Raw genomic sequence first — 6,039 nt, 5'->3', positions numbered from 1 at the left:
GGTGAATACACATATAAGAATATGTGACCGCCATCATGTATTCACCCCCACGTATTGCTTCCAAAGAAACTCTAGCACCGCAATCAGCACCAAATTGAGTTTTTTTTTATTTTATTCATTTATTTTTCCATTTTTGATATAATTTCTTTTCCCTTTCAATTTAGAACTCCTATATTATATATAGGGACGTACTAGGGCTTTGTTTATTAGACTTTTATCAATTATTATCAAATTATCTTGGCTATTACCAATTTCTCAGAAGTTCCTTCAAGTTTTAATGTTTTCGTAAATTTCTCAAGGTTTGATCGTGAATCATTCCTTTTGTTCTTTAGGAATTGCTCGTGAAACAATTTCTTTATACACGCTTTGGCGTCAGTTGGAATCAAAGTGGCTTTTCCTTGTCTTGAATTATACCAATGGCCAACAACAAATCTGCTGACGAATTGTCTATCCCGAAGTCCAAGATTCAAATTTTGAGCGAACAAATGGAGCAACCAAATCTACATAGGGATCATATTAATGATAATCCTCATAAGGACCAGGAATATGAGGATGATTCGTCTAATAATGAGAGAATTCTTACTTTTGGCTGTGATAACCCTAATCGTGGGGTTTTCAACGTCAACAGTAGGAATTAGAGTAGTTCAAGGTTAAGGTCGACGTTCTATCTTTTAATGGCAATTTAGCATAGAAGATTTCTTGTATTGGATTGCCGAGACTGATAGGTTTTTGACTATATGGATCTCCCTAAGGATCGCCAAGTCAAACTAATAGCCTATAAGTTGAAAGGAGGAATTTCGGCATAGTAGGAGTCATTATGGCATCAGATGCATCAATAGGGAAAGCAACTTGTGAGGGTATTGTTGAAGATGAACCACCTTCTCGCTACTCGATTCCGCCAGATTATGAGCAATTCCTATTCTCTTAATTCCAACAATGTGTCTAGGGCAATCGGACTATTCATGAGTATCATGTTGAGTTCTATTATCTATAAATAACGTGATGGAGTCTAAGGAACAACTTATCTCGAGATTTCGGTATGGATTGAGTTGAAATATGCACAAGAATGTTGGTATTCAGTCAATACCTACATTGTTTGACGCGTACAATCTAGTTCTAAAGTCCAAATTGAATTTGACTTGGAAGAAAAACACCGAGAATGAATGATTATGAAGGAACTTTGACTCAAATAGGTTTAATTCCAAGAAGAGTCAAATGGACAATCAAGAGCCACAGTGTGCTAAGTACAGTAAAGATAAGACGCCGGTTGTGGAGCAACATAAGGAGTCGAAAAGACAACCTACAAAATAGCCCCAACCTACCAATACAAAGGCCCCCCAAGCAGGAGGAGGAGACCAGTGTCATAAACTCTTTCAAATTAGGTGCCGCATTTCCAATAAGCTTCTTGATTTGGTTATTGATAGTGGTGGTTTTGAAAATATTATTATTTTTTGACAGCTTGTTAAGAAACTTAAATTGCCTATTGAGAAATATCCTGAACCTCATAAAATTGGTTGGATTAAAAAAGTAGAGACAATTAGGATGGTAGATCATTGTAGAGGACCTTTCACTATGGATCAATACTCAGATGGTCCTGTGTGATTTTGTAGAAATGGATGCTTGCCATATATTGTTAGAGTGACCTTGGCAATATGATTTAGTGGTTGTTTTTATGTGTAGAGATAATATATATAAGTTCATGAAGGATGGTAAAAGGATCGCTTTGATCCTTAGAAATCAAAGTGAATGTCCTAAACCTATTGATAAGACCACCAGTAGTAGAGACGTCTTGACTATTAATAGTACAAGATCATAGTTTATTGTAGATGATAAGGAGTCACAGGAGATGTTTGCTATGGTTGTGAAAGGATTTTGCACTATTGAATCAAAATAAAAAAATTCCAATACCGGTGTATGATGTACTGAACGAGTTCAAGAATGTCATGCCAGATGAACTTCCAACTAGATTACCTCCTATGAGAGAGAATCAGCAATCTATTGACTTTGTTTCTAGGGCAAACTTAACAAATTTGCCTCACTATCGGATGAATCTTGAGGAGAGCGATATTTTGCAGTGGATAGTAGATGACTTGCCGGAGAAATGGCCCATTCACATGAACATGAGTCCATGTGTTGTACCATCTCATTTGACTCCCAAGAAGGATGATTTCTGACAGATGTATATTTATAATTGAGCTATTAACACGATCACTATGCATTACAGTTTTCCTATTTCTAGATTGGAGGACATGTTGGACTGCTTTTCTGGAGCATGTGAGTACTCAAAAATTGATTTGAGTGGATATCATCAGATACACATTTTGCCCAGGAATGAGTAGAAAACTATGTTCAAGACCAAGGAAGGCTTGTACGAGTGGTTGGTAATACCTTTTGGACTACCTATTATACCCAGCACATTTATACAGTCGATGAATGAGGTCTTGAAGCCATTCATTGGTAAATTTGTTATTCTGTACTTTGATGATATATTAATTTATTGTGCTAACGAGGTGGAGCATCTTGAGCATTTGTGCCAAGTGCTTCAAGTTGTGCAAGAAAATAAATTATACTCCCTTCATATCATTTTATATGTTATGGTCAACTTTGCACATAGTGAAAGAAAAATAAAATTTGGCCACGACATATCAGCTATTAAAGTAGCTTTTTCCATTATTACCCATCAATTAACATTAAATATTAAAGATACAAAACTGATTTGTTACACTATTTATTCGAATTACATGAGTTAAATATATTCTATTGAAAATTATATAAAGGGTACAATAGAAAAGCTGGGCATTATTCATTTCTATATTTAAATCGTGACAAACATTTTGGAAGAAACCAAAATAGGAATGAAGGTAGAAAATGAGATGGAGGGAGTATGTCAATTTGAACAAGTGCAATTTCATGACAATGAGCTTGTTTTTCTTGGGCTTTGTTGTTAGTACGGATGGAATTCATGTAGATAAGGAGAAGGTGAAGGCTATCCAAGTGTGGCGTAGACCTCATACAGATATTTTACATGGTCTAGCAACTTTATACAAATATTTTATCTGCAACTTCAGCTCAATTGTGGCTTCATTGACTAATTGCATGAAGAAATGGAGATTTCAGTGGGATCCAGAGCAAGAGTAGAGTGATGTAAGTTGTTGTTTATGATAGAATGTGATGCAAGCTGTACGAGAATTGGAGCATTATTGCCTCAAAAAGGGGGGGTCAGTGGCTTTCTATAGTGAGAAGCTAAGTGAAGCTTGCTAGAAGTGGTCTACTTACAAGCAGGAATTCTATGCTATTATCCATGATTTGAGAAATTAGGTGCATTATTTGATCTCAAACAAGTTTGTGTTAGATATAGATCACCGTATCTTGAAGTACATTAATAGGTAGAAGTAAATTAGCAAGATCGCATGTTTGCAGCAGTTTCCCTTTGCTTTGAAGCACAACACTAGGCAACAAAATAAAGTGGTAGATGTTTTGAGTAGGCAAGCTACCTTGTTTGTGACCATGAGTCATGAAGTCGTTGGATTTGACATTTATTGACAACTTTATGTGGATGATGATGACTTCAAGGAGGTGTGGCTTGCATGTAACACCAAAGCAACACATGATGATTTCCATTTCTTTGGTGGTTATCTCTTCAAAGCTAATCATCTTTGTATTTCTCGTGTTTCTTTGCATGAAAAGTTGATTCACGACTTGCATGACGGAGGTCTTGGTGGACATTTCAGAGTTGGCAAGCTACTTCTGGCCTTTAAGTCTTGCTATTATTGGCCTTAGTTGAAGCGTGATGTACGTCCGTTTGTGCAAAGGTACTATACTTGTTTGGTAGTAAAGAGTCGTAGCAAAATACTAGTTTATACACTTCTTTTCTAGTGCCTAAAGGAATCTGGGAGTATTTGTCCATGGATTTCTTCTGGACTGCCTCATACTCAAAGAGGGATGGATTCGGTATTTGGGTGGTTGATAGATTTTCTAAGATGGTGCCCTTCATTCCATGTTGTAAGACATCGGATACTTCACATATACTCATTTGTTTTTCATGAAGGCGTTCACTCACATGGAGCGTCCATGTCCATTACATCTGATATAGATACCAAGTCTCTCAGCCATTTTCGGTTGACTCTATGGAGAATGTTTAATACTTTATTGAACTTCAATAGCACTGCTCATCCTCAAACAGATGGCCAAATGGAGGTTGTTAATCAGCCTTTGAGAAATTTGTGTGTTGTATCTATGGAGAGCATTCCAAACAATGGGATCATGCTCTTCCCTAAGCAAAGTATGCTTTCAATAGTGTAGTAGACAGTTCTTCTAGTAGGTCTCCATTCGCAACTGTATATGTTCAATCACCTAGACATGCTGTTGATTTATTGAAACTTGCCAATATTTTGGGGTATAGTGTTGCAGCAGGAAACATGGCTAAGGATGCACAAGCTATTCAGGCAAAGGTGAGAGCGAAGTTAGAGGCTACCAATGCTAACTTTAAAGTAGCCATAGATAAATATTGTTGAGCTTCAGTGTTTGAAGTTGGAGATGATACGATGGTGTTTTTGCGTAAGGAGAGGTTTTATGTTGGCAAATACCATAGACTATAGCCAAGGAAATAGGGCAGTTATAAGATTTTTCAAATGATCAATCCTAATGCTTATATAGTTGATTTTCCTAGTTCAATGGGTATTTTGCGTACTTTCAATGTTTTCAATTTTTCTTTGTATCATCCTTTAGATGTGTAATTGTATCCAAATTTTAAAGATAACTTGTGGGTAAATTCTTCTCAAGTGAGAGGGACTAACGTAGAATGATTTGTTGAGCATTGTTTGACCAAGAAAGATCGTGCAAAAAAGGAGAAGACGAAGCTGTGGGCCTAAAGAAATTTGGTGAATATGCGGACCACAATACGCAGCCACCTTTGCATGGTGCTAGACTCCATCTGACAAAATTTTTTATTTTTTCATTTATTTTTCTATTTTTAATTTAATTTCATTTTATTTTCAGTTTAAAACTCCTATACTATATATAGGAACGTACTAGGACTTTGTCTATTAGACTTTTATCAATTATTATCAAATTATCTTGGTTTTTATCAATTTCTATCAAGTTCCTTCAAGTTTTCAGGTTTTTGTGAATTTCTTGAGGCTTGATCATGAATCATTCCCTTTGTTGTTTGGGAATTGTTCGTGAAACAATTTCTTCCTACACATTTCCGTGTCAGGAATTCTTTAATTCCTATTAAGGTTTCATTTCTAAGTTGGCAGGTAGCGCATAATTTTATCTCATTGGATGATACCATTCAAATGTGTGGTAGATCTTTGCCTTCAAAGTGTGAATGTTGTAACTCATGAGAATCACATCTATTTGGAATGGGAAGGTGGCTAGTGAAGTGTGACAGGTATTCTTCAGAACTTTCGACTTGTCGTTCCAGCCATATACATCTATTTTTTATGTTTTATTGGACTGGTTTGAAATAGTGCAAGCTACCATTTATGCAAGTCCAAATTCATTCATATTTCTCAATTCAATTATACTTAGCAATGTAGTCTGTATAACCAACAAATGTCAATGCTTACTTTTATACTCAACTTTCAAACCTTAAAGATAGAGATTGGTGATGCCTACTCCTGATTACATGTTTATTTTATTTTTTGTAAGTGGAAGGTCTTGAATCTAAAATCTTCTACTTATAATCCCTCTCCCCTTACTACTCAAGCCAACCTTCCCTCGCAAAAAAAAAATTTTTTTTTTGGTCTAATGAAAATAATCTATATTACTCATACCCTATGAAAATTTTAAACAAAGTACAATGTTTCTTTGCAATGCACTAGATAGGGTTTGAAACCTAATGCACAGGAGAGCTCTTCCTGATCATTGGACCAAAACCCTATGTTTATCTATGCCCATTTGCTCAATAAGGTACAATTTCAATTGGTTTGCCTCTTACAATTGAAGCATCATTCTATGTGAAAGCCAATATTTTTAGATAAAAACCTCCCGTTACTAAGTCAAAAGGCATAATTAGGAAATTCTCAATCCTTTACC

This window comes from Coffea arabica, chromosome 3c (genome assembly GCF_036785885.1).
Source record: "Coffea arabica cultivar ET-39 chromosome 3c, Coffea Arabica ET-39 HiFi, whole genome shotgun sequence".
Taxonomy (NCBI): Eukaryota; Viridiplantae; Streptophyta; class Magnoliopsida; order Gentianales; family Rubiaceae; genus Coffea; species Coffea arabica.
This window is presented reverse-complemented; position numbering follows the sequence as displayed.